This window comes from Chelonia mydas, chromosome 28, assembly GCF_015237465.2.
Source record: "Chelonia mydas isolate rCheMyd1 chromosome 28, rCheMyd1.pri.v2, whole genome shotgun sequence".
Classification (NCBI taxonomy): Eukaryota; Metazoa; Chordata; order Testudines; family Cheloniidae; genus Chelonia; species Chelonia mydas.
In genome coordinates, this window is record NC_051268.2 from 5,971,423 (window position 1) to 5,995,401 (window position 23,979).

Sequence of the window (23,979 nt, forward strand, 5' to 3'; positions counted from 1 at the left end):
CTTGCGGGTCAGCCATGGCCACACTTACAGAACCACACAGCAGTCACTGTGGTTGTCTTGCCATCCGAGGTGTAAAACGGAGCCAGTCTGGACTTCTGGTCTTACTCTGAGGCAAGTCGACATTCAAAGTGCTGCCCTGGCACAACGGCACTGTGTTAATGAAGGTGCTCTAAGCCAATGGAGGTGGTGGAATCTCCTTCCTTGGAGGTTTTTAAGGCCCGGCTTGACAAAGCCCTGGCTGGGATGATTTAGTTGGGGATTGGTCCTGCTTTGAACGAGGTGACCTCCTGAGGTCCCTTCCAACCCTGATCTTCTATGAGTCTATGAATAGGAAAGAGCTATCCTATCCTCGTAGTTAATCAGCCTCCCCAAGAGGTGGTAGCTATGTCAGCGGGAGAATCCATGGCTGTGGGTGTGCAAGCTGTGATGTTTACCAAGGGGGATAGCTCAGTGGTTTTGAGCATTGGCCTGCTAAACCCAGGGTTGTGAGTTCAATCCTTGAGGGGGCCACTTAGGGATCTGGGGCAGAAATTGGGGATTGGTCCTGCTTTGAGCAGGGTGTTGGACTAGATGACCCCCTGAGGTCCCTTCCCACCCTGATATTTTATGATTCTATGATGTATAAAATTTAATCAAACCCCATTTTCAAAACCACCCATGGTCTGGGAATGGAACAGGAGCTCCCTGAAGCAGGGTCTGTCTTTCACGGTCCTTAAGATCATTGACTGGAACATAGCATCATTTTGGGGGTTTAGCTCAGTGGTCGATTGTTGCACTGTAATTCAAGGGGTCCTTGGTTCAAATCCAAGGACCCCCTCAGAAGACTCTTTCTTAAATGAAAACTTTTTCAAGCGTGTTAGTTAATGAGTTCCACTGGATGGGGATGGTTGAAATGAATTTAAACACATTTCCCTGTGTAAATGCATAAAAACATCGTAAAGCTGTCCATCAGCTGAAATCAGTTCCAGTCCTCTAAGTGTCTAGTTTATGTTTTCATCAGTTAAACAAAGGTATAATATGAATGCACATTTGCAGATCCCTGTTCTTCAGGGGCTATGCTGTGTAGAATCAAAGAATATCAGGGTTGGAAGGGACCTCAGGAGGTCAACTAGTCCAACCCCCTGCTCAAAGCAGGACCAATCCCCAATTTTTGCCCCAGATCCCTAAATGGCCCCCTCAAGGATTGAACTCACAACCCTGGGTTTAGCAGGCCAAATGCTCAAACCACTGAGCTATCCCTCCCCGCCCCACGTCCAGTTGAGGTCTGATGAGCAAAGACACCTTGGTGAGGGAAAGGACACCAGCAACTTGCCTCCTTCACATTCAGGTAACATCTGGGCCCCCAGAACAAGGCATGAGAAGAAGCCAGTAGCTCTGAGCAGGAAAATAGCCACTAAAATGCTGGGCTAGAGTTGCCAGGATTCCCAGAAATGCCACCATCCCCTGCCCACGAATATTCGTAGAAGGTGGTGCCTGCAGCAGGGACCACAAATGCAGAGAAAAGCCCTCAAAAGTTCTAAGCTGCCAAGACCCAGACGGTGGTCAAGATCCCACCTAAAATCAAGACAGGAGAGAACAAGGCTAAAGCTAACTCCAAAGCACCCCAAGCCAGGGCTGAGAAGGTGGCACGGAGAAAGAAGTGAAGAGATTTCCATTGCGATGCCTCCTGCTCCCCAAATGGGTCTTTATGAGTCCCCATGGACTAGCCAGAGAGATCCAAGTCCTGCAGGACAAACAGCCCCCTGGATAGTAGAATGAAGGGGTGGCGGGGGTGGGGGCGGGAAGTGTTTCTCTCCCAGAGGGGAAGTGCTGTGTTTTGTGAAACACCTCCCAGGGGAGTGATGCACTGACAGAAGAGCTGCCCAGAGCTCCCACATGGGCTCCTTCTCTTTGATCTGCTTCTGCAGTTATTTCAGAACCAGCCCTAGCGGGAGTGTGTCCCTGGGACTTCACCAGCTGTACCATAGGCTGTGTCTCCATCTCAGCTTCGATTGACGCAAGTTTTTAATTGACTCTTATTGTGATACTTTCCCAGTACTCTGCCTCGTTCTGACATTCTGGAGACAGATTGACTACGGGGAGGAATGGACAAGTTTGTGTGACATTTGGTAAGTACGTTGCCTTGGTCTGTGACTGAAAACAAGACTGGAGGTGGGCAGGTGCCGGCTACAAAAAGAAAATGGCAAAGCTGCTCACATCCATCATCGAATTATACTCCAGATAGTGATGCTTTTCAAAGGTATAGAGCAATGTGTTAATAAACCATCTTTGGTTCAATAAACAGAGTGGCCTACTCTGGGGCTAGTTTTGAAGTGACTCTGGCTGTGAATCCAGTAGAAATCCGGCAACAAGTCTCTCAGGTGGGAAGTTTGTGCAGTCACGTTTATTTGGCTGGTTTTTCCCAGCTTGTTTCTACAAACCCCGTAATCCATCACCTCAGTGCATTTTCCATTTCAGTGTGCGGGTCCAGAAAAGAAACCGAAGAAGACGGCACCGGGCAAGCCCGATAAAGATGCCCTGGGAAAAGGGTTTTGATTTTCATTCCAAAAAGTTTTTAAAGGGAAGCACCTGGATTTGAACGATCAGCCCATTGCTATGCATGTAAACGCTCAACCACCCAACCACGTTCTCAACAAAGAGCTCGAGACGTAGCTCAGACCAGGGATGGGCTTGAACCTGGGGCTTAAAAAACTTTATATGTATACAAACATTTCAGTGGAAACACCTGGGCTCAGGCTCAGTACCGGGCTCTGGGACACCACAAGCTTGGGAGGGAGTTTCGCAAGCGAAAAAGGTAAAAGAACAGCGGAGTATTACCCTGGGCTCACTGGCAGTTCTCCATTGGTCTGTCTGCTTTGGGGCAGGGACAATAACACGTCCCGCTGCATTCCTTATTTCAAAGGCTGATTTATGATTTTCATTCTCAGACACGGTGCAGAAAGCAGGACTCAACCCTGGGTGTAAACTAAATGAGCTGCCCACAGATTCTAGCAGCTACAATGAGCCATTTGGCGTGAGAGCTCGGACCTGCCCCTGTCCCAGAGGGAGGGGGGTCATCTGCAAGGGGGCTGAAACACAGACCTACCAGCTCTTAACATCCAAACTTTCACTAACTCTCTTATCAGTGCCTGTGAGTGTAAATTAAACCATAGGAAAAGCCATTTTCGGCTAGACCAAAGACCCGTCTAGCTCTGTATCTTGTTTTCTGACAGTAGCCAATACCAGGTGCCCCAAAAGCCACTCAACAAGGCACCACAGGGAGTCGAACCCAGGATCTCCTGTTTACGAAACAGGTGCTTTAGCCAGCTAAGCCATGGTGCCTGCCCGTCCCTGACTCCCTGCCAGACCCCACCTGGGCCTGACAAGCTTTGCTTGCGTTTGACTTCCGCAAAGCAGGGGAGCAGGTGAAGTTTTCCTTGCAGGCTGGGTGTGTGTGAATCCTTGGCCAGGTCCGCACTACCAAGTTCTTTCAGCATCATTCTATTGCTCAGGCGTGTGAAAAAGGCACGACGCTCCCTCGGTCGGCAGCTTTTGGCTGGTGCATACACTGCGATGCCACGTCTGGTGAGAAAACGGCCCTCTTTTGGCGACAAAAATAAAACCACCTCGACGAGAGGCCTAGAGCTTTTTCCAGTGAATTTAAAGCAACAACGTGTCAGTGTAGACGCTGCCGGTCATTATATCACCATTACGGACCTCCGCCGGTATCCCACAATGCCCGCCGTGACCTCGCCTGCCCTGCCTTCCTGCTGCAGAGGCTGGGCCCCCCTCCCGTTTCGTCGCTCCGGGAAGCTCTGACAGCTGAGCCGGCCGCTCTGCTCCGGCAGCCAGGAGCAAATCGCTGCCGTGGGACGCTGCCCTCTCCCGCACTGCGAACACGGAGCAGGGGCGACGAAGCTTCCTCATAGGGGCCGGGGGGGCCACCCGCATCCAAACTGTGGCACCCCCATGATGCCCCTTTCCTCAAGGACCCGCACTCATGCCACCCCTTCTCCCTCAGGCCCCAACCTTACACCGCTCCTTCCCCCTGAGTCCCTGCCCCATGCCGTGCCCCCGAGGCCACAACCACAGAACGCCTCTTCCCCCCAAGACTCCACCTTGTCCCCCCTCCGTCGTTCGTCCTTACGGCTGGTAAAACGTGGTGGGGCCATGGCCCTCTACCCCCCCCGTTCCGGTGCCCCTGACCCAGAGCCAGGCAGGCAGCAGCAGGGGTGTGTGAGTGTGTGTCTGTGACAGAGACAGCTGGGCTGTGCTGAGCCAGCGAGGGAAGCAGGGGCCGAGGTCGGGGGTTGGCCCCCTCCCCCTGCCTCCGTAGTGGGGTGTCCCCCTCCCCCTGCCTCAGGACTGCTGGCTTCCAGCGGCGCTCCGAAAGTAGAGACAGCGTGCCGACACACTCACTCTTCCCAGCAGACACACTCCCCGAACACACACACGGTCTCTGCTCACACACACACACACTCTGTCACACCACGCACACTGCGGCTGGAAAGCAGCTGGCACTCGAGTCGGAGGCCCGTGGGACAATGGGCTGGAGGAACCTGCCTCACGCGATGCGGTACCGGCCCACGAGCCACCGCCAGCCCTTCCCAAAGCACCCTGCGGCCAGTCGCCCAGTGCGATAGCCACCCACAGTGCCCTGCTCTCTGGGGCGAGGCAAGAGATTTAATTGGGGATTGGTCCTGCTTTGAGCAGGGGGTTGGACTAGATACCTCCTGAGGGCCCTTCCAACCCTGATCTTCTATGAGTCTATGAATAGGAAAGAGCTATCCTATCCTCGTAGTTAATCAGCCTCCCCAAGAGGTGGTAGCTATGTCAGCGGGAGAATCCATGGCTGTGGGTGTGCAAGCTGTGATGTTTACCAAGGGGGATAGCTCAGTGGTTTTGAGCATTGGCCTGCTAAACCCAGGGTTGTGAGTTCAATCCTTGAGGGGGCCACTTAGGGATCTGGGGCAGAAATTGGGGATTGGTCCTGCTTTGAGCAGGGTGTTGGACTAGATGACCCCCTGAGGTCCCTTCCCACCCTGATATTTTATGATTCTATGATGTATAAAATTTAATCAAACCCCATTTTCAAAACCACCCATGGTCTGGGAATGGAACAGGAGCTCCCTGAAGCAGGGTCTGTCTTTCACGGTCCTTAAGATCATTGACTGGAACATAGCATCATTTTGGGGGTTTAGCTCAGTGGTCGATTGTTGCACTGTAATTCAAGGGGTCCTTGGTTCAAATCCAAGGACCCCCTCAGAAGACTCTTTCTTAAATGAAAACTTTTTCAAGCGTGTTAGTTAATGAGTTCCACTGGATGGGGATGGTTGAAATGAATTTAAACACATTTCCCTGTGTAAATGCATAAAAACATCGTAAAGCTGTCCATCAGCTGAAATCAGTTCCAGTCCTCTAAGTGTCTAGTTTATGTTTTCATCAGTTAAACAAAGGTATAATATGAATGCACATTTGCAGATCCCTGTTCTTCAGGGGCTATGCTGTGTAGAATCAAAGAATATCAGGGTTGGAAGGGACCTCAGGAGGTCAACTAGTCCAACCCCCTGCTCAAAGCAGGACCAATCCCCAATTTTTGCCCCAGATCCCTAAATGGCCCCCTCAAGGATTGAACTCACAACCCTGGGTTTAGCAGGCCAAATGCTCAAACCACTGAGCTATCCCTCCCCGCCCCACGTCCAGTTGAGGTCTGATGAGCAAAGACACCTTGGTGAGGGAAAGGACACCAGCAACTTGCCTCCTTCACATTCAGGTAACATCTGGGCCCCCAGAACAAGGCATGAGAAGAAGCCAGTAGCTCTGAGCAGGAAAATAGCCACTAAAATGCTGGGCTAGAGTTGCCAGGATTCCCAGAAATGCCACCATCCCCTGCCCACGAATATTCGTAGAAGGTGGTGCCTGCAGCAGGGACCACAAATGCAGAGAAAAGCCCTCAAAAGTTCTAAGCTGCCAAGACCCAGACGGTGGTCAAGATCCCACCTAAAATCAAGACAGGAGAGAACAAGGCTAAAGCTAACTCCAAAGCACCCCAAGCCAGGGCTGAGAAGGTGGCACGGAGAAAGAAGTGAAGAGATTTCCATTGCGATGCCTCCTGCTCCCCAAATGGGTCTTTATGAGTCCCCATGGACTAGCCAGAGAGATCCAAGTCCTGCAGGACAAACAGCCCCCTGGATAGTAGAATGAAGGGGTGGCGGGGGTGGGGGCGGGAAGTGTTTCTCTCCCAGAGGGGAAGTGCTGTGTTTTGTGAAACACCTCCCAGGGGAGTGATGCACTGACAGAAGAGCTGCCCAGAGCTCCCACATGGGCTCCTTCTCTTTGATCTGCTTCTGCAGTTATTTCAGAACCAGCCCTAGCGGGAGTGTGTCCCTGGGACTTCACCAGCTGTACCATAGGCTGTGTCTCCATCTCAGCTTCGATTGACGCAAGTTTTTAATTGACTCTTATTGTGATACTTTCCCAGTACTCTGCCTCGTTCTGACATTCTGGAGACAGATTGACTACGGGGAGGAATGGACAAGTTTGTGTGACATTTGGTAAGTACGTTGCCTTGGTCTGTGACTGAAAACAAGACTGGAGGTGGGCAGGTGCCGGCTACAAAAAGAAAATGGCAAAGCTGCTCACATCCATCATCGAATTATACTCCAGATAGTGATGCTTTTCAAAGGTATAGAGCAATGTGTTAATAAACCATCTTTGGTTCAATAAACAGAGTGGCCTACTCTGGGGCTAGTTTTGAAGTGACTCTGGCTGTGAATCCAGTAGAAATCCGGCAACAAGTCTCTCAGGTGGGAAGTTTGTGCAGTCACGTTTATTTGGCTGGTTTTTCCCAGCTTGTTTCTACAAACCCCATAATCCATCACCTCAGTGCATTTTCCATTTCAGTGTGCGGGTCCAGAAAAGAAACCGAAGAAGACGGCACCGGGCAAGCCCGATAAAGATGCCCTGGGAAAAGGGTTTTGATTTTCATTCGAAAAAGTTTTTAAAGGGAAGCACCTGGATTTGAACGATCAGCCCATTGCTATGCATGTAAACGCTCAACCACCCAACCACGTTCTCAACAAAGAGCTCGAGACATAGCTCAGACCAGGGATGGGCTTAAACCTGGGGCGTAAAAAACTTTATATGTATACAAACATTTCAGTGTAAACACCTGGGCTCAGGCTCAGTACCGGGCTCTGGGACCCCACAAGCTTGGGAGGGAGTTTCGCAAGCGAAAAAGGTAAAAGGGCAGTGGAGTATTACCCTGGGCTCACTGGCAGTTCTCCATTGGTCTGTCTGCTTTGGGGCAGGGACAATAACACGTCCCGCTGCATTCCTTATTTCAAAGGCTGATTTATGATTTTCATTCTCAGACACGGTGCAGAAAGCAGGACTCAACCCTGGGTGTAAACTAAATGAGCTGCCCACAGATTCTAGCAGCTACAATGAGCCATTTGGCGTGAGAGCTCGGACCTGCCCCTGTCCCAGAGGGAGGGGGGTCATCTGCAAGGGGGCTGAAACACAGACCTACCAGCTCTTAACATCCAAACTTTCACTAACTCTCTTATCAGTGCCTGTGAGTGTAAATTAAACCATAGGAAAAGCCATTTTCGGCTAGACCAAAGACCCGTCTAGCTCTGTATCTTGTTTTCTGACAGTAGCCAATACCAGGTGCCCCAAAAGCCACTCAACAAGGCACCACAGGGAGTCGAACCCAGGATCTCCTGTTTACGAAACAGGTGCTTTAGCCAGCTAAGCCATGGTGCCTGCCCGTCCCTGACTCCCTGCCAGACCCCACCTGGGCCTGACAAGCTTTGCTTGCGTTTGACTTCCGCAAAGCAGGGGAACAGGTGAAGTTTTCCTTGCAGGCTGGGTGTGTGTGAATCCTTGGCCAGGTCCGCACTACCAAGTTCTTTCAGCATCATTCTATTGCTCAGGCGTGTGAAAAAGGCACGACGCTCCCTCGGTCGGCAGCTTTTGGCTGGTGCATACACTGCGATGCCACGTCTGGTGAGAAAACGGCCCTCTTTTGGCGACAAAAATAAAACCACCTCGACGAGAGGCCTAGAGCTTTTTTCCAGTGAATTTAAAGCAACAACGTGTCAGTGTAGACGCTGCCGGTCATTATATCACCATTACGGACCTCCGCCGGTATCCCACAATGCCCGCCGTGACCTCGCCTGCCCTGCCTTCCTGCTGCAGAGGCTGGGCCCCCCTCCCGTTTCGTCGCTCCGGGAAGCTCTGACAGCTGAGCCGGCCGCTCTGCTCCGGCAGCCAGGAGCAAATCGCTGCCGTGGGACGCTGCCCTCTCCCGCACTGCGAACACGGAGCAGGGGCGACGAAGCTTCCTCATAGGGGCCGGGGGGGCCACCCGCATCCAAACTGTGGCACCCCCATGATGCCCCTTTCCTCAAGGACCCGCACTCATGCCACCCCTTCTCCCTCAGGCCCCAACCTTACACCGCTCCTTCCCCCTGAGTCCCTGCCCCATGCCGTGCCCCCGAGGCCACAACCACAGAACGCCTCGTCCCCCCCAAGGACTCCCCCTTGTCCCCCCTCCGTCGTTCGTCCTTACGGCTGGTAAAACGTGGTGGGGCCATGGCCCTCTACCCCCCCCGTTCCGGTGCCCCTGACCCAGAGCCAGGCAGGCAGCAGCAGGGGTGTGTGAGTGTGTGTCTGTGACAGAGACAGCTGGGCTGTGCTGAGCCAGCGAGGGAAGCAGGGGCCGAGGTCGGGGGTTGGCCCCCTCCCCCTGCCTCCATAGTGGGGTGTCCCCCTTCCCCTGCCTCAGGACTGCTGGCTTCCAGCGGCGCTCCGAACGTAGAGACAGCGTGCCGACACACTCACTCTTCCCCAGCAGACACACTCCCCGAACACACACACGGTCTCTGCTCACACACACACACACTCTGTCACGCCACGCACACTGCGGCTGGAAAGCAGCTGGCAATCGAGTCAGAGGCCCGTGGGACAATGGGCTGGAGGAACCTGCCTCGCGCGATGCGGTACCGGCCCACGAGCCACCGCCAGCCCTTCCCAAAGCACCCTGCGGCCAGTCGCCCAGTGCGATAGCCACCCACAGTGCACTGCTCTCTGGGGCGAGGCAAGAGATTTAATTGGGGATCGGTCCTGCTTTGAGTAGGGGTTGGACTAGATGACCTCCTGAGGTCCCTTCCAACCCTGATATTCTATGATTCGAAGAGCTGCTAGCCTGGATGTGCTCCGGTGACACGGGGAGTATTTAATTAAAAGACTTCAACTCCAGCCACGTAACTCAGTAGCGTAGACATCGCCTGAGAGCGAGACAAGACCGAGCTCCTGTTGGCCCGAAGGATGCTCGGGCACTGAAACAGAAGAGTCACAAGTTCCTCTGTAGTTGACAGGGTTCGAACCTGGGCAGGGAGACCCCCAAGGGATTTCTAGTCCATCACCATAACCGCCTGGCCACCGCTACTTGGCTGATGCAGGTTTCTCACGACACTCTAGTTCTGTTCTCACTGAGTGATCATTTGGGCTGGGGGGAGAGAAACCTTTTGAAGTGATAAACACCCATTTTTTCATGGTCTGTGTGTATAAAAACATCTTCTCTATTTTCCACAGTATGCATCCGATGAAGTGAGCTGTAGCTCACAAAAACTTATGCTCAAATAAATTGGTTAGTCTCTAAGGTGCCACAAGTCCTCCTCTTCTTTTTGCGTTTCCAATTGTTTCCTCAGACCAGCTTCCACAACACACTCACTGCTGTGCGGTTGTGTAAGTGTGTCCAGGGCTGAATGGCAAGAATTCCTGCCCGTTTCCCTTCTGGATGGAGCATGATGAGCGTGTGTCTCTGGTTAATGACGTTGCTGTAGATTGTTGTAAAATTCCTGCCTCGATAATTCAGACAGTCCCTTTCCCGTCATATCCCCGGTCCATCAGTGATGGCAATAGCAGGGGGCAGTTTTCTGTGGGGCACAGAGCTTTGCCAGGGGGTTGGTGGCTCCTTTCTTTCCTCACCCTGGAGCAAACTCAGCTTTTTATTCCATCCTTGATGTTTCATGGAATAACAACAGCAGCATGAAGAAAGAGGACGGCAGGGCGGGTCTCAGGGGAGGGGCAGGGAGGTGCGGGTGGTGGGCAGAGCAGGTCTCAGGGGAGGGGCAGGGAGGTGCGGGTGCAGGCTACACTGACTTAATTTTGTAGCATAGACCTGTCCAAAGAATCACACACACACCTTGGGAGTAAAACTTCACCTGCTCCATTGCTTTACAGAATCCAAACACAAGAAATGCTTGTCAGGCCATGGTGGGGGTTGGCAGGGAGTCAGGGGTGGGCAGACACCATACGTTAGCCAGAGACGGGCACCATGGCTTAGCTGGCTAAAGCACCTGTCTTGTAAACAGGAGATCCTGGGTTCAACTCCCAGTGGTGGCTTCTTGAGTGGCTTTTTGAGGCACCTGGTATTGGCTGCTGTCAGAAGACAAGATACAGAGATAGGTGGACCTTTGGTCTAGCCCTGTAAGACTGTACTGTTCTTATCATTTAAATTACGCACATAGGCACTGATGATAGAGTTTCTGAAAGTCTGGGTGTGAAGGGCTGATAGGCCAGTGTTCCCGTCCCCTCGCAGACGACCCCCTCCCTCTGGGACAGGGGCAGGTCCGAGCTCTCACACCAAGTGGCTCATTGGGGCTGCCAGAATCTGTGGGCGGCTCATTCAGTTTACGCCGAGGGTTGAGTCCTGCTTTGTGCACCGTGTCTGAGAATGAAAATCCTAAATCACCCTTTGAAATAACGAATGCAGCAGGACGTGTTTTTTGTCCCTGCCTCAAAGCAGACAGACAAATGGAGACATGCCATTGAGTCCAGGGTAACACTTCCTTATCGTTTTACAATTTCCACTTGCTAAACTCCCTCCCAACCTTCTGGGCTCCTAGAGCAGGGTCCTGAGCCTGAGCCGAGACACGTACACTGCAACTTTACAGCCCAAGCCGCTGTCCTGGATTAATGTGACACCGGCCAGCCGTGGGTGATTCATTGCACTGTAGACGTATCCTAACGTTATGTCTGCACAGCTATTAAAACACCCAGGGCACCTGTCTCAGAGCCCGGGGCAGCTGACTCAGGCTTCTGGGGCTGGGGCTGCTGGGCTATAAAATGACAGTGGAGACAGATGGGCTTGAGCCCAACCTCTGAGGCCCCACGAGGGGGGGAGGGTTTCCGAACCCAGGCTTCAGCAGGGAACACAGATATCTGCACCCCACTTTTCAGCCCCACAGCTGAGCTCCAGGAGCCCACATCAGGTGACCCAGGCCAGCCCTGCTGCCATCTTTATCCCGGGAGAGAGGGACTCTACGGGGACGTCTCCATTGCAATGTCAGCCCAGGGGTGGCAGGCTGTGCTCAAAGCAGCACCCTGGAAGCCCCATAGTCACCACTCTCATAGAATTAAGGTAGGATTTGTACAGAGCCGGCCTGGCGAGCTATCATTGTAAAAGTCGTGATCTGTTGAAGGCTAATACCTGGGTGGATGGTGTGTGCTAGCCGTGTCTGGGAAGTGGTGGAGTTTTGCTCTGGGTGCGTTACTGAAATATGTGATGAGGCTGAGAAATGCCCATCACCAGCCTTTCTGGAGGATCCAGACTAGCTGCTGGCCCATTAAATGTATCCACACTCCCAAGGACTCTCCCAGGAACCGTGTACAATGCAGACTTCTCCGAGACAGCCCGGAGACAATGGACACTGCTTGACTCACATCAGAGCAAAGGAACTTCCTAGCAAGTTGGAAGAAACTATGAAAGAGGGGAAGAGACGTCATGACTTGGCCTCTCTCCCCCACAACTCAACACCTGGCAACACTTCTGGAGGACAAAGACTGAACTGAAATAATTCAGAGATCAGAAGAGAATAATTGTCATAAAAATAAAGGGAAGGGTAACCACCTTTCTGTATATAGTGCTATAAAATCCCTGCTGGCCAGAGGCAAAATCCTGTTACTTGTAAAGGGTTAAGAAGCTCAGGTAACCTGACTGGCACCTGACCCAAAATGACCAATGAGGGGACAAGATACTTTCAAAACTGGAGGGGGGGGGAGGAAAGGCTTTTGTCTGTCTGGGTGATACCTTTGCTGGGAACAGATCAAGGATGCAAGCTCTCCAACTCCTGTAAAGTTAGTAAGTAGTCTAGCTAGAAAATGCATTAGGTTTTCTTTGTTTTGGCTTGTGAAATTCGCTCTGCTGGAGGGAATGTGTATTCCTGTTTTTGCGTCTTTTTGTAACTTAAGGTTTTGCCTAGAGGGATTCTCTATGTTTTGAATCTGACTGCCTGTGAGATTATCTTCTATTCCAATTTTACAGAGTGTTTTTTTTTATCTTTGTTTTGATCTTCTAATAAAGTTCTGTTCTTTTAATAACCTGATTGGGTTTTTAGGGTCCTAAGAAACCCAAGCTGGTCTGTGCTCAACTTGTTTATTCTCAAGCCTCCCCAGGAAAGGGGGTGTAAAGGCTGGGGGGATAGCTGGGGGAAGAGGAACTCCAAGTGGTCCTTTTCCCTGGTTCTTTATTAAAGCACTTGCGGGTGGCAGCATACCCTAGTCCAAGGGCAAAGATTTTGTGCCTTGGGGAAGTTTTTAACCTAAGATGGTAGAAATAAGCTTAGGGGGTCTTTCATGCACGTCCCAACATCTGTACCCCAGAGTCCAGAGTGGGAAGGAACCTTGACAATAATAATAATCCATTCAAATCAAAGTCCCCAAACAGACTAGTATTGGTTTCTCAGCAGAAAATTTTCCATTTGTGGGATTTTGTTTTCCCACTCAGACCTTGCCAAGGGAAGCGGAGAGAAAATCTTTGAGTTGCCTCCTTCAGAACAGCTTGGCCTAGACACGCTAGCTGTGGGCCACTGTCGTGGCCTTGCTGAGGTGGGTGCATTTTAATTATTTGGGCAGGTCCCAGGGTGTTTGGGGGAGATTATGAGGATGTTACCTAAGAAACACAGAATTCTTTAAGAAATCTGGGATTTAGACATATTTTATGGAAAGCAAGGGAGGTCTGAGTTTCTGAGAAGGTTTTTGTTTGCAGGAAGCAATGTGGCTTGATCTGTCATTGTACCAAAGGGGAGATGGCGGTTTGTGAAGAAGGGGAGAAGACAAAATGCACACAACAAAGATGGGATTTGAACCCATGCGTGCAAAACATAATGGATTAGCAGACTATCACCTTAACCACTCGGCCACCTCATCTGAGCTGCCAAAGAAGAGACGGGAGGAGATGTCTAAGGCCAGCAGAGGTAGGGACAATAAGGAGTTTTTAAACACGAAGTGTAAGGAGGGTCTGAATGACCTCCCCCCTCACATCTAGTCATGAGCTGGGGCAAAGACTTCAGGAACAGACCGTGTTTACATAGACAGGCCTCCTCTGCCTAGCTATGCAGCAAGTATCCTTTGTACAAAACAAACAGACAAAATATAAAGGTAATTCTTCGGTTTTCCTGCAGTCAGGCAAAAAAAATGTGAAAAGAAAGGGGCATTTTTAAGCAATCATCTGTCCCCACCAAGGGGCTGGGGAATGTTTATTTTCTTTTTCAGACACTTTATGGGCAAGCTGGGGCCAGTGGAAGAACGCCCTGGGTCCCCTGTCACAACAAAACATTGTGTCCTGTGTTTGTCTTGTTGTTCCTGTTATTTTGGTGGATATTGTAAATTCTTCAGGTGTGACACCCCCTTTTAATTGAGCATGTCGTGCTGCCCCTTTCGGGGCCAAGGGAAAATGTACCTAATTCAACCTCTTCCACCCCCACTCCACCACCTCCCTCCAAATTGTCTGTGACACCCCCATCCCCACGGTGCTCTACCCCCATCCAGAGACCTGTGGTTCTTAATGCGACTGGTTTACCAATGACTATCGCTCTGTTCCCCACTGGCTGGTCTCTCAGTACAAGATTTCCTAACTGTTCTCAGTTTACCAAAGTAGGTGAAAGAATGTTGCCATGAGTAATTTCAAACTCATTTGAATTGGATGGAGGGGAATTAAACAAGAACATCCGAAAACGGCGAGCCCTCACAAATTACCTCTGGGAAAGCTGAAACTCACTGCAGGAAGCTGACTCAGCAGCTCGAATCCAACCCTTGGAACGTGCCCTGGGGCTACTGGACAGAGGGGGATTACGGCAGGGATTTGTACTTAGCTCAACGGACCGTTTGTTGGGAAATGTTATTCTAACCCTCAATCAGGGTTGGAAGAGACCTCAGGAGGTATCGAGTCCAACCCCCTGCTCAAAGCAGGACCAACCCCAACTAAATCATCCAGCCAGGGCTTTGTCAAGCCGGGCCTTAAAAACCTCTAGGGAAGGAGATTCCACCACCTCCCTAGGGAACCCATTCCAGTCTTCACCACCCTCCTAGGGAAATAGTGTTTTCCTAATATCCAACCTAGACCTCCCCCACTGCAACTTGAGACATCACTCTTATTCTATGATCTGGTACCCCTGAGAACAGCCGAGCTCCATCCTCTTTGGAACCCCCTTTCAGGTAGTTGAAAGCAGCTATCAAATCCCGCCTCATGCTTCTCTTCTGCAGACTAAATAACCCCAGTTCCCTCAGCCTCTCCTCATAAGTCATGTGTTCCAGTCCCCTAATCATTTTTGTTGCCCTCCCCTGGACTCTCTCCAATTTGCTTCTGTAGTGGGAGGGGGCCCTGAAAACTGGGCGCAATGCTCCAGATGTGGCCTCACCAGTGCCGAATAGAGGGGAGTAATCACTGCCCTCAATCTGCTGGCAACGCTCCTCCTAATGCAGCCCGATATGACCAGTTACCCATATTGAATGCAGGCTCAGCAATATTTGATAAAAGGGTTACTGCTGATCTGCTTTCAATGCTTCTGCTAATGCAGCCCAATATGACCAGTGTGACGCAGCAGGGAGTGGGGTGGATTGACTGGGGAATGTCGTCTAGTTCTGCTGGGACTGTCTGCATGGGGGGTGGGAGAGCAGGGGATGACTGCACTTGAGTGAGGAGACCTGAGCCTGTAACCTGAGCTGGGAGGGGTTGGACCCAGGTGACACCTTTGCCCGGGAAACTGGACAAAGGCTGGAGGAGGAGCTGGGGGAAGGAGGAGTGAGACTGGGGGAGGGGGGGTTGTTTTCAGTTTTGGGCTGGGTGGTCGAACGCAGGGAACCCCAGGGCTGGGGTCTAAGCTCCCTGCCCCCCAGAAGGACTTGACTGAGGGGTTCTGGTTGTACCCACAAGCTCTGTTTTAGACTGTGTTCCTGTTGTCCAATAAACCTTCCACTTTACTGGCTGGCTGAAAGTCTCGGTGAATCCCAGGAAGAGGGGTGCAGGGCCCTGACTCCCCCACACTCTGTGACAGCCAGTTACCCATATTGAATGCAGGCTCAGCAATATTTGATAATTTGGTTACTGTCCATTCAGTCGGTTATTTCCTACTTATTCATAACGAATGAAGATGCTCTAAGGGGATGGGAGAGAGCTGTCCTGTCCGTGTAGTTAATCCACCTCCCCGAGAGACGGTAGCTATGTCAGTGGGAGAAGCTGTGTCGGTGGGTGGGCAAGCTGTGGGGTCTACATGTATAGATAAAGTTTAATCAAACCCCATTTTTAAAACCACTGGGGTCTGGGAGTGGAAGAGGAGCTCTCTGAGGCAGGGCCTGTCCTTCAAAATCCTTAAGATCACTGACTTGCCTATGCCAACGCCATGGGGGTATAGCTCAGTGGTCGAGTGTTTGACTGCAGCTCAAGTGGTCCTTGGTTCAAATCCAAGTGCCCCCTTACAAGCCTGTTGCCTTAACAAAAATAAGGGCCTATCCATCCCCATTATGTTTGGGGGCTCCACTGAATAGGGATGAATGGAAACACTCAGTGTTTTCCTGTGCAAATGCATAGAAACCTAGCAAACAGGTCCCTCAGCTGAAATCAGTTCCAATCCTCTGAGTGTCTAGTTTATGTTTTCATCAATGAAACAAAGACACATGAAGGCACATTTGCAGGTCCTTGGTCTCCATGGTCTACAACGTGTAGAAGAACAAGAACCCCGTCCCCTTGGGAGGAATGGACTAGTTTGTGTTACATTCGGTACGTAAGTTCCCATTGGGACTGAGAACTCTACTGGACGTGGACAGGAGTCTGCTCCAAAAATAAAATAACCACGATTTACCAAACTACCTGTTACACACTCGATCCTCTCTTTGTGCACACAATATAAATTGGGGCTCGAATAAATGGCCACCTTCCTTTAACACAGATGGTTGTTCCTTGTGACTGTCAGATGCCTTCCAATGGCAGCTGTTGGAAGGGAACGTGCTTCGAGCTCATGATCACCCGCAGCGTCTCTGTAAGGTCACCACCACAGAGCTGGTTGTGGCTGCGTCTACGTAACCGCAGAGTTAGTGTAGGACCAGATCGTTACTTGCACAGCGTCACTTTCTGGTCTCATTGATCCCTTGGGTAGAAACAGGAAGGGTTTGGTGGGTTTGTTTTTGTTTTTTTCTCCCTTCATTTTCTCCTAAGCAATGTGTGATCTTGAGCGTGTTATTTTACGTTCCCTGTGGGTCGGGAAAATTCCATCTCCTTGAAATAGGCGGGAAGTGGCCTGTTTGTATCACCTAAAATAAAGGAACTTTTGTAAAGCAGTTTCGTCTTTAAATATGCTGGGATAAAAATAGGAAACAGTAAATTCCACGGCCAGACACCAGGCCAGGATCAACTGATGGGGCCAGGATCAATTAATTGCAGAAGAAACAAACTCTTGGAAGTAGCTGTAATTTGTCCCCAAACCTTTCTTTGTTTCTCACATGTGATCAGGGATTCTCTTCTAGAGGGCAGAGTTAAGGTTATCTGGGCATGTACCGTCGCTCTGTATTCCCTGTTCTTCCGGAGTTTGAGTTTTACTGAACTCAGTTTCTGGAAGGGTAAGAGATATTCACAGTCCAAGTTAACTCTGCGTTAACAAAGGCTCTTGTTATTGACAAATAATGAGACTAATCCCTCACTGCGGTAATTCCACTGACTTCAGTGTTCTCTTTCCCATTTCTAGCTCCAAAAAAATAAGCAAATTAAAACAACCTTGAGAACTAAAATGCTGTGAGAAAGTGGAAATTTTAGTTGCTCAAATAATTCCATTTCTGCTGTGTCTCGTGCGTGTGTAAAAGGCACAGCACGTTAATTTATAAGCACAGCGTTCTTAACTTCTTTAAATATCATGTCGTACATTAACTGTATCAAGTGGGTTGTTCGATGCCATGAGGTTTTCACGCATTGCCCAAAGCGTATTTTTCATATTACTTAAATGAACACAACTCATTGAGCATAAAATTGTGTATTTCATGCTGTGAAGTGTGTCTGTAGCTCAAATTAATAGGTTTATTTTCTCTCTCTTAGTGATGCTGAAAACGTTCCCTTCTCCCTCCAGAACTGCCTTGGAATCACCTTCCCCTTTGTAGATTAATCTACTCCTTTGTCTCTACGAGGAAAACATGGTTTCTATGAAAAAAAACCAATTTTTTAATTCAAGGGACTGAGACAAAATGGCCACCTGATGGCGATACAATGTCAGGAATGCAAAGCAACAGGTTCCTGGTTTGCAGATTGATGGGGACAAGGGATTGAATTCGACTCCCCTCTTTTCACAGGCACATTTGTTTAATTCTCTGAGGTCAAACATAAGTTTAAATGTTGCACTTAGTACTCTGCCTTGTAGCTTCAACAGATGCAAGATGAGTTCCAGCAGCCTTGAGCTTGTTTCCATGTTTAGGAGATTTTCACCTAACTATTCAAGCAACTCACAGTAATGTCCCGAGCTCCCCAAGTCCCATTGACAGCTTGAGCTCTTCCTGCCCATGGAGCCCAGCAGAGACAGTGGGTGGGGGGTGAGTTTGTACCCAAATAACTGACAGAGCCAAGCAAAGAGCAAAGAAATGTTTGCTTCAGTCACTAGGTCTCTGTCTCTATGGCTCACTCTCTCTCCCCTTCTCTGATAACGAGCAACGGTAAGAGAAGAAGAGGTTCAGACATGTGCTAGGTGGTGGCTAGGGTGGACGACAAATTGAAAACCATCACAGAGCCCTCTACTGTGACACTGACACGATCCCATTCTGACCTTTGATTGACACTTCATCAATAACTCCTTTCCTGAAGTACTTTGCTATTATTTCAACAGCTCCTGCTGCCCCTTCTTGGCTGGTTCATTGCACTATTTGGAACCTGCACCTAAAATCACCCCTTTCCTGGGAGCAAGATTCAAAACTGCCCAAGGAAACCCCATTAGGTTTCAAATGCCGCACAAACAGGGAGGCAAAGGGACAGTACAGGGTCGCAGAGCTTCTCCTTTGTCCCAGGGAGAAGGGTCTAGGGGGCTAGAGTAGGGGGGCTAATAGTCATGACTCCTGGGTTCTATTCCTGGCTGTGGGAGGAAAGGGGTGTTGAGTGGGGGCCCTAGGAGTCAAAGAAAAAACACCTCCCTTGTGTTCAGCTTCAATGCACGTTGAACGAGAACATGGCTTCTCATGTCTAAGGTTCTGATGCCATCGTGTGGCCGTTTCATTTGGCTTCGTCTTGTGAAAAGGTTTGGGTGCCTTGCACAGACACGTTATTTCCTGGGGAGAGACGGAGAAGTGGAAGCTGTATTGATTTCATCCTCCGAAAAATAGATAAGGATTAAATATTCCCCAGACAGCTCCGTCCCCACCCGTCCCCCCTCGCTGCTGCCAGTGAAGCTCAGTTCTGCCCCGCAGCCCCGAGAACTGCTGGGTGCAAGCCCTGGGCCTGGTGTGCAGTGGGGTGACGCTGCCTACCTGGACTTTTCGGGAGAAAAAGTCAGACACGACGCCATGCCTGGTGCAGGAGATACAGATGTGTTGCTTGATTGTTTTTTCTCCTTTTAAATGTACTTGATCATTTTGATGGCCAAAATATTTGAAACAGACAATGAAGGAAGGAACTGTGAAATACCCAAGGGAGAGAGGGGGTTTCTGAGAGCCGGGGTAGAGATGGAGATTTTCATGAAACGGGGACAGGCCAAAGTAGGGAGCAAAGCGGGAGGTTTTTTGTGCAGTTCCATTTTAACCAGCTTCACATCCTGGAGTCCCTAATGCCCCACCTTACCCGCAACGTGTGACCTCGAGACTCCTCCCCACTGCAAAAACTGCAGATCCCCCAGAACTCCTTAACCTAGCTGGATCCTCTGGCAACCAGATGTCTCTGCAGAACCGCCGTGGTTACTCTCCTGAGTGTCTGTTCAGGGACAGCTACCGACTTCTCCTGAGAATGCAGCTGAGAAATGACTCGCCCCTCTCTAGATTCTCTCCTGTGGGCTCTGAGAAGCAGGATGGGGCGTGTGTGATAAAGTCCACGCAACATTCCCCTTTTCATCCCAGCCCTGGGACGTCACCAGTTGCCACCTGTCCCCTGGCAGCAGTGAGGGATGTTTCCCATTGTCCAGGAGACACCAGCCTTGGACCAAAGGCAGCTTGGGCTTCTCCTCTCCCCCTTCTTGGAATCAAGTTCATGTTTTTTCCAAGAGTTAAAGCAGCCCAACCTGAGTCTGGATTAATGTCACAAGTTTGCAATCTCTCCCTGCAAGACAACTTCTTAATGAGTGGAGTTAAATGAGATGAGTGGAGTTAAATCAGTTCTCAGCCTGAGTCCTTTGCTCTTAATCCTGAGGATATTGTCCCAGCGTGGGGCCATTTCCTGTCTCTCTTTCACACAGAAGGACAATTTTCTTTGCACAGACACAGGAACATCAAGAACTTTGTCTGTCCCTTGTGCAAAGCAGGGTGTCAAATTTCAAGGAACCCTCCTCGTCTGGGATGGAAACAATGGAGAAGCAAGGGGCCCGGGGCACCTCCAGCCCTGGCCGGGAGATGTTCCCTCCCCGCTTTCTTTATGCTGCTGTTGTTATTTCATGGAGTGTCTGGGATGGGGGAAAAGCTGAGTTCACTCCAGGTGGAGGGAAAAAAGGACCCTGAGAATCTCAGGGCCTCAGGGAAAACCCAACCGCTCCCGGGATCACTGAGGTGCTGGGGATTTGAGCAGGAAAGGGGCTGTGTGAATTGTCCAGGTGGGGAATGAATAACCATCGACACCTAGATCCACCTCACTAACCACCGACACAGGCTAATCACGCTGCAGAGAGAAGGGAAACGGGGAGCGATTCTTTGCTGTCAGCCATGGAAACAGTGACCCGAGTGCACTGCAGTGAATGTGCTGGGGAAAGCTGGACTTTACAGGCAAGTGGAAATAGCAGATCCGAGAAACACCTGGAGCCCCCCGCCTACTTCTTCCACCAGGGTGAGGTGTTGAGCGACTCACAGCGCCCCCCAGCGCCGTTCCCTTTCAGCAGGGGGTGGCAGCTCCAGCCAGTCAATGCCGGGGAGAGGGCCGAGTGTATCTCTGCACCCTGAGTCCAGGGCAGGCCCTCTCTCTGCCCCACCTAGAGAAACTGGCCCTGCTGCAAAGTGACCCCTAAGAACCAGCAACCTCCAGGACAGAGGGTTTGGCCCTCAGAGCAGGGAATGTGTCCCCCATGCTGCCGTTAGGCCCCTGGAGGCCCTGAAAACAGGAGGGCTGTGAGTGTAACCCACCCCAAACAGCCCCCATCTGGGGATGTAGCTCAGTGGTAGAGCGCATGCTTCGCATGTATGAGGCCCTGGGTTCGATCCCCAGCATCTCCAAGTTCTCTTTTCACCCTGCTGCTTTGCTCAGGCCCAGCAGTCTCCCTGCAGGAGTTTCAGTCCTGCTCAGTGCGGGGCAGGTGCCCATTGCATGGAAGGTCTGTGGGGGTTTCTGCTCCAAAGTCACTTTTGTACTTTTAAGATTCCCACCCAATGGACGGCTTGGGACAATGACGGATGAGAAGGGGGAATCCTCCAGCCCTGGAGGGAAAGGTCCCGTCTGCCCAGACTGAGGGGCAAGGAGACGGAGGGCAGTCAGTGCTCAGAGAGGAGAGAGGTCAGTGATTTACACCCACCAGGGGACACTGTCTTTTTGAGGCGAGTGCAGCTGGCTTGGGATGGTGCTGACGATGGATAGAAAACAGGCTGGAGTCAATGACAGATGAGACCACAGAAGGGGGAGGCGAAGGGCAGCTCCATAGAAGGTCCTGGGTGCTCAGATGCCCCAGGTCTAGGCACCGTGGCCTGTCCTAGAGAGAGAAAAGGCGAAGAGGGGCCCAGCCCCTGTACAGTCATCCCATGGACAAGAATCTGGTTGGGAGTGGGGTGAAGGTTCCCGCTGGACAAAGGGGAGCTGAAATCCCCAAGCGTCCTGGAATTTAAGCAATGCAAGCTTCAAACCCTGCACGGGTGGGGCCTGAGGGGCTGTCACGGAGTCCCTGGGCGATGCTCTGGAACTGCTCCCATGAAGCCAGTCAGGACTCTGGGGCAGTCGCCTTCTGGGAGCAGCCTGTCTTCAGGACACACAGCTCATGCAGCTTCCACCTTCCTGGGTCTGACCTCGGAGCATTCAGCCTCCTCTGCCCCTCCGTGCACTTCCCACAGCGAGTCCGCTCAGACAGGGCTCCTGGGAAGCCAGAGGGTCCTGCCCCCCAACTCCGCAGTCAGACGTGACTCTCAGCCAGCCAGTAAAACAGAGTTTATTAGATGACAGGAACATGGTCTAAAACAGAGCTTGCAGGTGCAGAGAACAGGACCCCTCAGCTGGGTCCATTTTGGGGGGCAGTGAGCCAGACAACCACGTCTGCCCTTCACTCCACGTCCCAGCCAGCCCCAAACTGAAACTCCCTCCAGCCCCTCCTCCTCTGGGCTTTGTCCCTTTCCCGGGCCAGGAGGTCACCGGATTCCTTTGTTCTCCAACCCTTTAGCTCTCACCTTGCAGGGGGGAAGGGCTCAGGCCATCAGTGGCCAGGAAACAGGGTGTCGGCCATTCTCTGTGTCCAGACCCCTGCACACACCTGCCCTCTAGGGCTCTGCAGTGATCATACACCCTTATCCCACCACCTAGATACTTAAGAACTGCATAGGGGAAACTGAGGCACCCCCACAATATTCGGAGGAAACATTAAGAACAGTCCCACTTCGTCACATCTCTCCCCCCTTCGAGATCGAACTGAGCGGGGTCACTTTACCCGGTGACCTGGGGAAGTTCGAAGCCACCAACGTTCCCATGGATCCCCCAGCATCTCTCCCATTCCTTGGTAGGAGTTACACCAGGCCCTTCCAGTTTCCCTTAGGTCAGGGATGGTCGATAGCACTCGCAGGCTGCATGTGGGAAGGTTTCTGCGACCCGTGCCCTTTGGCCACCCCAAAACCCCAGGGGGTCAAACTGGGATTGGGTCTTCTCCCCGACAAGCTGGCCATCACCTTCCGCTCCCACTGGGGGTCCGAGGGGCCTGGCCCCAGGAGACTCCACACAGACATATAGGTTGGGGTGGGGAGTGGGAGCCTGTCCACCTCCCCACCCATCTGGCTGACGGAGTCTGTGGCCTTGGGACCCAGCAAGGGAGCTAGACACCGGGGCTTTTCCGCAGGGTCCCCCTGGTTCAAATCGCCAGCCTGCTCAAAGGCAGTGAGGTGGGCATCCACATCCCCCCACTCCTTAACCAGGGGCAGCAATTTAGTCTCGAGGTTCCTGCGGAACTGGCCCCCCGGGGTCTATCCCCACTCACTCCGGGGCGGTCCCCTAGGCCTCTCCGCTCACCACCGCCAGTTCATGCTGCTGCTGCTTCTGCAGCTCTTTCTCGGGCTCTCGCTGTCTCTCACAGTCCTCTTGCTCTCTCGGACTCAGCTCCAATCCTGTCCGTCTCCGATCCCCCGATGGGGAACCCGATCGTGAAGACCCTCGTCTGGTCGGGGACAGGAGTCTTGGCGATGCCTGGCTCCCACTCCAGCTGCTCCCAGATCCTGCTATCGCCCCATTTGGGGTCAGGAATCTGTCCCTTAGAGCGGTCATCCTCCTCCAGCTGCACGATTAACTGTGCCTTGGTGAACTTTCCGATGCGCAACCCTCGCTTTCTGCACAGGGTTACAATGTCCTTCTTCAGGAGACAGTGACAGGCCGTCACTCCGCTCTTCCCACGTTGTTGTGGACTCACAGGCCTGTGTGCTCTCAGCTCCCCACGGTTTCCAGGGAGAACCCCAAGTATGCCAGCTTTTTCGAGGTCACCACCTCTTTGCCAGGGTCGAGCCGCAGACTCCTCCGCCCCTTGACTGCTCGCTGCAATCCCCGGGGAACCCTGTTACTGCAAAAGTCCTTCTCTCTCCCAGGGCCAAGCCGCAGCTCCTCCACCCCTGAGCCTGCTCACTGCAGTCCCCAGGGGGACCCATTACTGCACAGTCCTTCTCGCTGGTCACACACTCCAGAGGTTTACCGCCCCCTGAAACCGCTCCTCTCTGAGCCTTCAGCACGCCTGGTCCTCGTCAATCCCCCTTCGTTTTACTGCTCCCCAGTCACTTACTGCAGGAAGCGCCATCCACGGGGTGCAGTACATCCCACCGCTGCCACCAGTTGTCACGGAGTCCCTGGGCGATGCTCTGGAACTGCTCCCCATGAAGCCAGTCAGGACTCTGGGGCAGTCGCCTTTCTGTGAGCAGCCTGTCTTCAGGACACACAGCTCACACAGCTTCCACCTTCCTGGGTCTGACCTCGGAGCATTCAGCATCCTCTGCCCCTCCGTGCGCTTCCCCCAGCGAGTCCGCTCAGACAGGGCTCCTGGGAAGCCAGAGGGTCCTGCACCCCAACTTCACAGTCAGATGTGACTCTCAGCCAGCCAGTAAAACAGAGGTTTATTAAATGACAGGAACATGGTCTAAAACAGAGCTTGTAGGTGCGGAGAACAGGACCCCTCAGCTGGGTCCATTTTGGGGGGCAGTGATCCAGACAACCACGTCTGCCCTTCACTTCATGTCCCAGCCAGCCCCAAACTGAAACTCCCTCCAGCCCCTCCCGCTCTGGGCTTTGTTCCTTTCCCGGGCCAGGAGGTCACCGGATTCCTTTGTTCTCCAACCCTTAGCTCTCACCTTGCAGGGGGGAAGGGCTCAGGCCATCAGTTG

The 23,979-nt window shown here is 51.9% G+C and overlaps 3 protein-coding genes, 5 non-coding genes and 1 pseudogene across 11 annotated transcripts in view; 5 read left to right on the forward strand and 4 right to left on the reverse strand.

Moving 5' to 3' along the window:
- Positions 1 to 23,979, forward strand: part of LOC102945014 (zinc finger protein 883-like) — a 705,100-nt gene that overhangs the window by 369,712 nt on the left and 311,409 nt on the right. The gene's annotated exons all lie outside the window — the stretch shown is intronic.
- LOC102934537 overlaps positions 1 to 23,979 on the reverse strand; it is a 1,094,240-nt pseudogene that overhangs the window by 278,214 nt on the left and 792,047 nt on the right.
- LOC102933291 (zinc finger protein OZF) overlaps positions 1 to 23,979 on the forward strand; it is a 1,218,290-nt gene that overhangs the window by 124,205 nt on the left and 1,070,106 nt on the right. The window lies entirely within an intron of this gene.
- Positions 1 to 23,979, reverse strand: part of LOC114018488 — a 213,020-nt gene that overhangs the window by 49,436 nt on the left and 139,605 nt on the right. The gene's annotated exons all lie outside the window — the stretch shown is intronic.
- On the reverse strand, positions 3,248 to 3,321 carry TRNAT-CGU. The gene has a single exon. It is a non-coding gene; the product is annotated as a tRNA-Thr (tRNA).
- On the reverse strand, positions 7,673 to 7,746 carry TRNAT-CGU. Its single transcript has one exon. It is a non-coding gene; the product is annotated as a tRNA-Thr (tRNA).
- Positions 10,319 to 10,392, forward strand: TRNAT-UGU. The gene has a single exon. It is a non-coding gene; the product is annotated as a tRNA-Thr (tRNA).
- On the forward strand, positions 15,671 to 15,742 carry TRNAC-GCA. Its single transcript has one exon. It is a non-coding gene; the product is annotated as a tRNA-Cys (tRNA).
- On the forward strand, positions 20,572 to 20,643 carry TRNAA-CGC. Its single transcript has one exon. It is a non-coding gene; the product is annotated as a tRNA-Ala (tRNA).